Raw genomic sequence first — 9580 nt, forward strand, 5'->3', positions numbered from 1 at the left:
GCCTTCTCTTTCTTCCATTTCTGCCTTGTTCCCAAGCTTTTCCCCAAAGAATCTGCAACTCTGTTAATTTTTGGAGATGGACTTTGCAGAAACTTAGTTCTTGCAGTGGGAACAGAAAGCTAGCTTCACTTCCCCCTCCTTTTTACTTCCTTTCCTTCACTTTGCCAAAGTAGGTGAAACCTCTGTATTGTATTAAACCTTTGTGTTGGTTTTTTTGGCTTTCTGTGTTTCATGTAGTTGTTTATAAGGCCCTTTCAACAGCTGTAACTGAAATATGTCAGATGGCACCAATGCCCGAGCTGTTTGAGGCAGATAACCAAGTAAATAAAGCAGCATATCTAGTACACTGACGTAAAAAGAGGCATCTGTAGCTGAACATTTCTCTCTCTGCCGTTACACAACCTAGACATTTTCTGCTGTGTTTTGTCTTCAGTCATATTTAACTTCCTGGTTATGAAGTACTCAGTTGCCAAAACTGAAGGTTGAAAAAAAGGTCTTACCTGGAAAATCAGTTCAACCACGAACGGATCTCCTGGGGGGGATTTGTTAAAGGTAAAGTAAGCAGCGTGGTCCTCTGTCCTTTACCTGGTGCAGGCAGGGGTCAAAAACTGTCCTCCAGCTGCTTTCCAGGGGAATGTCTTTTCTCTCAACTTGCTTCCACCCGCCTCTGTCAGATTGCAAAAGCTGAAAGAAAAAAAAAAAAAAAAGAAAAGGGTGGAGCACAAGAGCCGTAGTGAGCGAACAAAACCAACAGCACTGACTCAACCCGCATTCAAAACCTGGTTGTTATTAGAGTGTTTTCACTTGCTTCTTGCTGCCTGCAGTGGCTAGTTTGAGCTGTAACAGATAATGACAAAAAGCTAGCCAGATGTATGTGGGTGATACAGAGCTTCCCCAGGTATTGGGTTACTGGTTGTTCGGGAACTTGGGGAATATTTCTTGTAGGCATTGAGCCTGGGAAGTTTTTTCCACTCTGAAAAGCAGCAAAATTTCTGCACAGCACCCCTCTCCTCTGTCAGCATGCACAAGAGCTTCAGCCTTTGCTTAATTCATGCTTTATAATTTATATGCTTGGTTTTGTTTTTGGCTGGTTTGTTTGTTTGTTTTTTCAGTAAATTTCCTGGAGTGTAAGGAAAAGCTGGGCCAGCGGTGTGTCTGCCTTGATCCTGGCCCAGAAGTAGCACCTGAGGATGCCATCCATGGTGGTGAAGATGCCTCTGGCAAAGTGATGATATGAAGTGCCAGCCCACAGGTAGCTCTCAGTGTGATTCATACTGCTTTTCTCTCTGCATGTTTTGCTTACCCTTTTCCAAGCTAAATCTTATTAATTCTCTGATATAAACAGATTCTTCTGTGTTAATTCCCTAACAGTCCTTCACATTTAGTATCACCAGCGAGTTTCATTCAAACACAGATTTGTTGGGATAATTAGCAGAGATAATAAATCAGAACAAATAGAGAGGCCTGTGGTAACCCATGACACAGCTCCCCTGCCATATCAAAATTTGGCTCTTTATCATACCATCGGCGTCCGGTGTTTGACTCCACAAACAGAATTGATGCCCAAAGTGAGAGACACTCGAGGGAATGGATTACTTGCCTTTCTTGGGCTCCTCTGGGCAGGTCCAACTTGGTGAAAAGAGAAAGCCTATATTCCTAGCCAGATCTTGCTGTGCATGGAATAATCCATTCTCTTCTCACAGGCTTCATTTTGACAAAGAGGAGCCAAAAGCCAGGCAGGCAGACCCATGGCGCTTGTGGGAACCACACTGAGAAGAAGTCCACACTCCCCAGAGCCCCAGGGACTCCAGATGGTGACAAAAGCACCATGTTCCCTTGGGCAAACATGGGGGTATGGGATCAGTAGGAGCTAACACGAGGTTCCTGAGAAGACACAAGTGTTTCCTACCCAAGCAGGTACAACCCATTTCTTCTCATACTTTGATACCCAGTTTTCCTCAGCGTGTTTTCCCTACAACGTAGCCCTGATGGAACAGTTTCTTCCCACATCTTTCAAATACTCAGCTCAGCTCACTATCCCATGCCTTTGTTCCTGAATCACTCCTTTTTGCTCCCCACTCTCTACCATTTGCTCCTCAATCCATTAAAGCCAAGAAGTCTCATCCTCCCCGGGTGCACCAAGGCTGTCAGAGGGCAAAGCTCACTCAGTGAGACCTGAAGGTAAGGGAAAGCTCATCGTGACCCAGAAGCCGTGCCAGAGTCTGTTTGCATTTCAGCTGTGTGCCAAATCATAGTGGTTCATTTCAGGCTTGGCAGGGCAATAAACTGCAATAACTGCTGATGGGCAAGGCGCCTGGACGTGCTGCACATCTCCACCTGAGCCCATCCCGAAAGATGGCAAAGGGCAAAGCCCAGCCCGAGTCAGGGGGAGCGCGTGGCCAGCAGTGACCTGTAACACATTGTCCCGGACCTGGCAGGAGGCAAAGCTCGCTGAGCTTCTTCCAGAAGAACATCAATGTAATTGCACTCGGCTTTTATTTATTTATTCATTTAAACAGCCGACAGCATTTAATTTATTACTGAAATCCTTCTCTCCTCCTGACTCTCCTTAGAGGCTGCAGCAAATAGTCCTCCCTCCCCCCTTCAGCAGAGCATTATGTGCTGCAGTGTTTGCTTGGAGAAATAAAAGCATATGGTGCCCTGTTTGGGGGAACGGTGTGCAGTCGAGTGTCTGCTCAGTGTTAAACAGCTCCCACTGCAGTGCCCTCTGTGATGGGCTGCGTAACGAAACAGGGATTGTTATCGCCTATTAGCTGGATGCTTAATATAGAAATTATGAGGTGTTCTGTTTAGCTAGTTGCTTTTGGTGGGGAGAAGAGAAGAGATGTTTAAAAGAGATTAGTTTTTAAACTAATAAAACATTTGACATGTTTTAAATGGAATAAAATCTTAAATTCTTACACAAGTTGCGATTCTTCCATCCTGCTGAACTCTGGGTGGCTGGAAAAGAAAATGCTGCACACCCTGAGCAGAGCGGCAGGCCCCATCCTACCATTTCCAAAGGGATTTTAATAGATGTAAGCTGCTCTAATACGCAAGTAGTAAATAATATTCATGGCCTATAAACATATTCATAATGGTAGGACTCTTGTGCTTTATATTCATTGCCTTCCTTGTGTAATTATAGATATCAAGCAGCTGTGGCTACATATCTTTCCGATTTGCGTCCACAGCATCCATCACGTGCAGTTTGGGGGATGTAATAAGTCCTCCCCCAGCAAAAGGATGGGTCCGATGAGAGCGGCGCCTTCAGCCCATGGGATTAGGGAAGGGAGTAGCTCTGTGGACATTGCATGGCTTTTTCTCAGCAGAAAAAGATGAGATCTCAGGTTTAGTGTTCCCACTATCTGAGGCATCTTTCTGAGGGCTGTTGAGAGTAAAAAATTATCTCTTCTCTTTATCTTTACCCTGCCAATATGAGGTTTTTCACACAAGCCAACACCAAGTATGCTAATGCAGACCAAGGAGACCGCTTCGGTCTGTGGGACCTTTCAGTCCAGAGGGTTTCAGCATAAATCTCTTAAATGTAAGTGGTCGTAATTCAGTTAAATTCCATTAGAAGGGGAACAATCAGCTTTTCTACATGAATGGCTTTATCTCATGGAGGGTTTGAAGCAACAACACACAAAAAAAGCGTATTTTAAGTAGCTGCTTTGATGAAAAATATGTCCATACATCTGCCTTTTATTTTTCCGTGAGTTGTGACTGCTGTGGTGGACAGGTCAGAGCGGGTCCTTGTCCACATCTGTTCCCAGCACCTCAGGGACACCATTCGGTTCCACATGCTTCTGCCACCCCAGTGCCAGGCTCCAGGGAGAATACTGGGAAGCACAAGTTTTCCTCCATTTCACAAGCAGTAATCACACCCTCAGTGCTCTGCTGTCTTCTCCATCTTGTATTCCACCTCCCTCAGAGTTGCCAGTGTCATCGTCAAACTGAAAATTCTGAGGAGAATTTGGAAATGAGGAGTAGTGGAGAGAGCTGAAGGGAGGATGAAGAAGACAAGGAGAGTGAGATGGTGTGAATGCACAAATGCTGCTTGTCCTGGAAGCTGGAGAAGGGGGCAGGAGGAGCACCCAACAGTCAGGTTAGCCACCTGGGAGCTTTCTGTGTCTGATGCTTCATTGCCTGCCTTACCCAGGGCTGCTGTGGCAAGTGACCTCTTTACCAGATATTTGGGGCAACCTTTGCAGAACCTCTTTGGGCTCGGTGGCCTTGTCCCCACTACCTCCTCCATGAGATGCTGTCTTACCTGGGCTCACGTACTGTTCTTTTTGTATGCCTGGTACATCCACAATCCCCATGGCCACCAACCCCACTGGTTTTTCTTTCTGAATGGTCTGGTTGAAGAAGAGCTGTTCAGCAGTTAGCATCGGCCTTCTCAGGGGTCTGGGCTGTGCAGGTCCTCATCCTGTAACCAAAATAACCAAAACTCACTCTGCCACTCTCGGACACGTTGTTCTCATGCAGCACTCCTGCCAAAGCTGAGCAGAGGGACACTGAGTCTGATGGAGGACATTGTGCTGAAGGCTGTTGGCCATCCAGAGATGTTTGGTGGCCATGACATAGGACGGAGCAGCGAGCTTGTGTTTCCCTTGGGCAACACCAGGCTGCTTGTGCTCACCTTCCCACAGCAGTGAGACCCCTGGCTCTGCCTGGGAGCTGCTGAGCACCCTGAGCTGGTGCAGCAGCCACGCTGGTGGAAGTGCAGGTGGTGGCACCTCAGTGGGCTGCCACTTTAGTCCTGCAGTGCCGGGAAGGTGGGAAGGAGCTTGTGCAAGGCCAGGCAGACCCCAGCACTTTCCCCATTGCATTTTTGGAGCAATGCTGTTACCAACCTGCATCCCTCTCCTCCATGCCAGCTTTTCCCTCACCACAGTCCCCAAAAGCACTGCTGAAAATGTTCCTTACCGTTAGGGAGGCAAGTCAGCATCAGCAGGGTCACGTGTGAGCAGTTCCAGAGAAGAAACACATCTCAGCAGGATGTGAAACCAGTGCTGCTCCCAGCTGGGGCACCGCCAGCTGCAGCCACCCAAGACGGGCACCCTGCCGGCAGGTGGGAGGTGAGCCATCCCCACCGTCACTCTCAGTGAAATGGTGGGAGGCTTTTCCCCTCCCTTCCTTAATGCTCAAACCACGGCGTTATCACTCAGCAGCACTGCTTCCGGCTCCGCTTAGCAGAGCTGAGCAGAAAGCAGCAGGACCTTCCCAAAACCATCAGGAGGTCAGGGCTGCCTCTGGGCTGCGGGTGTCAAGATGTTAGTTCTGCAACTTCAGCTTTGCAAGAAGTGCACGAGCTCCCTCTCTCCCTCTCTCCACATTTGAACACTGCATCCGCTGCCTTGAAAATATTCCAAAATCAATATGCAATATGCACCCAGAGCACTTTTGGAGACCCAGCGTGTTAATCTTTCTCTCTTCATTTCAACTTCCCATCAAGAAACTGGATATATTCCATTTTCCTGGCTTTTTGTCCAGGCATATACTCCCAAGATTAACCAGATAATAATTGCCGTCACGTTAAGCTGTGTCTGCCCAAGGGAAGTGTGACAGAGTAATGTGTAATGGGCCTCGGCATTGCAGGCTGGACCTCAAGACGGTTTCATTTCACATTTTCTAATGGGAGCCTCCGGTCACGCTATCAAAGCCCATGTGGGACATTTCTTCATGCACCCCTCTGTTACAGACATGCCACCAGGCAAAATGGGCATCACAGCAGAGCCCGTGAACAAAAGAGATGGTATATGGGGTGATACTCAGCCCCTAGGGACAGGCTTATAATTCTGTTTAATTTCACCCCATTTTCACTGTTATCAATAGCTGCTAGGCAATAGCAAGGCAATGCATTTTCCTATGCAAGGTCAGAAAGGCCTTGTGAAAATAAACATATTAAATTGGTCGATATAAAAACTAACATAAGGCATCACTTTAAAATTAGTCAGCTGATTACCTGCAAAAATCCCGTACTGTTGCTAAAAAATATATATAAATAGGCTGTGCGCAGGGCACGTGTTGTTCCATCTGCTTAGGCATGGCCCACCTGCACAAAGAGGATCTGCAAGTCAACAGCCTCGATCGTTATCAGGCACATGAGTGACTGCCTATTCAAATCTGTGTACCATAGGCAAAGAATATTTTTGCAAGGTATTTCAAGAGGAAAATATTGTCAGCTAATCCACAAGTACACTGACTAAAGGAGAGGCATTTACCTGAAGGAATACTGTGGGGAAAAACATTTCTGTGAGTGGGATAAAGCAATATGAAGAACATTTCAAAGGGAAAGATTCCTTAATTTGCCTAAACAGAAAATATCTTGGCTTTATAATTTATATGTTCTCCATATAATGATCTAATTTATGTTACAGGAAAATTTATATATCTCTCTTTATATACACACATTCATGCATATATTAAATCTGAAAAAGAAAATCTTTCTCCATGTGCCTAAATGCAGCAGCAGCCACCATTTACGAGCAGTTATTTATCTTCTGGCAACAAAACTACCAAGCCCTGTCCTCAGCAGGGTAAAACTGGCGTTATTCTGCTGAAGCCCACATAGCAATGCTGCTTGCCTTCACCTGACTTCGAGCCTGCTCCTCACAAAGCTTCTCCAAAATAAAGCTGTTGTTTCAGTGAAAAAGCTCTCACTGACTTCAGTGGGATTTAGGATCAGCCCTATTTCAGGCAATCAGCCTGGAAACAAGCAATTTGAGGAACAATTACACGAGTTCTGTCATTCCTGCTACTCGGATATTTTATTTTTTGGAGAGGTAGGTGGGTGGGAAACCTTTTATCTCAGTGAAGAGTAGGAAACAGAGAGGTATAGTGACAGCAAAGAAAAAAAGAAAAACATCTGCACCTTCAGAAAACACATATTCATCACAATGCACTAATAGGAATCACAGAAATCATACGCGTTCGCAATGACAATGCCTTCCCTCCACCCCGCTGCTGAATCAGGAGCACGAGCAGGGAAAAATCGGAGATATGCTCGGGGTTGGCAGCACTCCCCCAGACTCACCCGTGCTGTTTTGGCTGTGGCAAGGAAAGTCTGGAAGTTGGGGGAAGATTCAGAAGCAAGGAGCTGGTCCTGCAGGGCCCCTCCACACCGATCCTTGGCATCCAGTAGTCCCACCATGAACACGATCAGTGGAAGTCATGTGCACGGCGCTGGGTGTTTGCAGAGAGACAGATCTTTCCTGGAGTAAAAGCACAAGGTGGTGGAGTGGAGGTTACTGTGGCAACCTGCAGCTCCTGCCTTTTCTCCCTGCTACGCTCAGGAGCCATGCTGGGGGACACTGGTGTCACAGGCTCAGCCGCTTTGGATGGCACAGACACATCCCTGGCACCAGCTCTGGCTCTGCTCTGCTGCTCCAAGTCCCTTACCCTCAACAGCATTATTTTTCCCAGCAAGGACCAGTTTGATCCTTGACCATCTGAACTGGTGAATGGCCTTTCCTGGGGGATGATGAACCTGCTTTAAGTGGCATCGGTCCTGTACATGCCAAAGTATCTGATGCACTTGAATTTGTCTCTCCCTTATGCATACACCTAAGGCATATTCTCATTCTCCAATGGCACCTGAGATGGGTGGGAATGTCTATTAGGCTTTCAGCTAATAATTAAAAGCCTGAACCTGCCTGGCTGCTGGGGACTCATGGGAAGGCCTCTGAAATTGGCTGGGAGCTTCCTTCCCAGCTTTTATTAAAAGCTCTCCTGAATGTTTCATCAGAAGAAATTTGACTGCATATTTACGTGGCCACAAATCTACCTGGTTTAAAGCCGCAAAATCAATGCTCTAAGTGCATTGCTTATCACTCTGGGTGGCTGTTCCGCTAACCTGACCATCGTGGTTTTCATCCCTTTGCACAGTGAAGGTACGGATGAGGAACAGCCTGAGGATTAACAGGAAGCCTTTGCTTTACTCCCTTTACTCCTTTTCTCGGTACCACATGGCATAGTTGAGGGAGGACTGCAGGACTGCAGGACCATGCTCAGGCTGCTCATCAGGCAGCCAAAAGCAGTAGAAAACAGCTTAATAAAATCAAATAAAATAATAAAATAAAATAAAATAAAATAAAATAAAATAAAATAAAATAAAATAAAATAAAATAAAATAAATAAAATAAAATAAAATAAAATAAAATAAAATAAAATAAAATAAAATAAAATAAAATAAAATAAAATAATATAAAATAAAATAAAATAAGAATCATGTCATTGCTCTCCCTCCGTTTGCTTTCCTCCAGCGCTGGGCCCTTGCTCGGGAAGAGCTGCGGATGCGCTGCGTGCTCCTGCCGCTGACGAGGTTTCATCTTGCTCTCCTCTCCCTGGGGAGCAGCATGTGCTTTTGGAAGCTACACACCATTTTATTAGTTCAATTCCCAGGCGCAAAAACGTCAAGCTGCTTTTATACGAACACGCTGCAATTTAGTACCAATGGCAAACTCTGCAGAAAGAGAGAGAAATGCAGACCTAGCCCGGATCCCTGTGGAAACCCACCCGCAACCGTTCCCAGCACTGGGAACTGGCTCTGCAGCATCCCTGCTACACTTTAATTTGCACCATCTCCTCCGTTTGTATCCCACCTCATTTCCTGCCCTTGGTTAATGATCTGATTTTGTGCGTTACGCGTTCAGAATGCTCCCTGGCAATAAATGTTTTATTTTTTCGCTCATAGCACCTTTGTGAAATATTTATGATCACTAGATGTCACTGTAATTTTACTCTGTCTCCAGCCCTACTGAACCAGTGTGATTCCCCATGCTCTCGTGTGCTCACTTTAAAAACCTCTTGAAGAATATATTAGTGATGAGACAAACCCCCAGCTGCTTTCCTAGTTTGGGTTTTCCTGTGGTGGAAGGCAGAGTATGCCTTGCTTCGGGCTTTGCCTGCACTTCCCCTGGCACTGTAGTTAATCACACACGTGTTAGAAACCCAGGAATGTCTATAAAAGCATTTTGCCTCTTTCATTTGCCTTTAAAGATTTTTACAGAATATGTTTCTTCAAGGTCAACAAAAGTCCACACTCCCTATTTCCCTAAACTGTTCCTTCTATGATTTCTCTGTTGTACAGTATATGGCAATGTAATTATTATAGGCATAGACATGCATGGGATTTTTATTTCTTTTTAATTGGAAACCTCAGTGCTGTGGAGTGGGATCACCTATGCATTAACCCTTTGTCTCCACCCGGTGAAGTTACCCAGTTCAGCAGGAGGACACATTCACTCCATATGCCAGGTCCCACTGGGGAACATGCCAAAAGCAGGACTTTCAAGAAAAATCTGTTATCCAGTGTACAGCGCAAAGGCTCCTGATGCAGCGCTGGTTCCAAGGAACTAAAGCTCTTTGCTGGCATCTTTTGGTGAGCAAGGAGAAGGGACGCGAGGGTCAGGGTGTCCCAGCTGCAGCACGGGTCTCACCACCTCAAAGCAGATAAATCTGGTTTTCTCTCTTTAGTTAACAAAGAAATGTGGGGAGGAGTGGAAGGAATTCAAATTTTGCTGGAGGAGGAATCTCTGTCACAGCTGTGAGGACTGGAGTGGATGAGCACCAT

The 9580-nt window shown here is 46.0% G+C and overlaps 1 long non-coding RNA gene across 1 annotated transcript; it reads left to right on the forward strand.

The window, feature by feature from the left end:
* Positions 1–957: 957 nt before the first annotated feature.
* On the forward strand, positions 958–8700 carry LOC140003459 (uncharacterized). The gene is made up of 2 exons (XR_011812171.1): positions 958–1252; positions 8271–8700. It is a non-coding gene; the product is annotated as an uncharacterized lncRNA (long non-coding RNA).
* The last annotated feature ends 880 nt before the right edge of the window (positions 8701–9580 follow it).

The sequence above is a fragment of the Anas platyrhynchos genome, chromosome 12 (genome assembly GCF_047663525.1).
Source record: "Anas platyrhynchos isolate ZD024472 breed Pekin duck chromosome 12, IASCAAS_PekinDuck_T2T, whole genome shotgun sequence".
Taxonomy (NCBI): domain Eukaryota; kingdom Metazoa; phylum Chordata; class Aves; order Anseriformes; family Anatidae; genus Anas; species Anas platyrhynchos.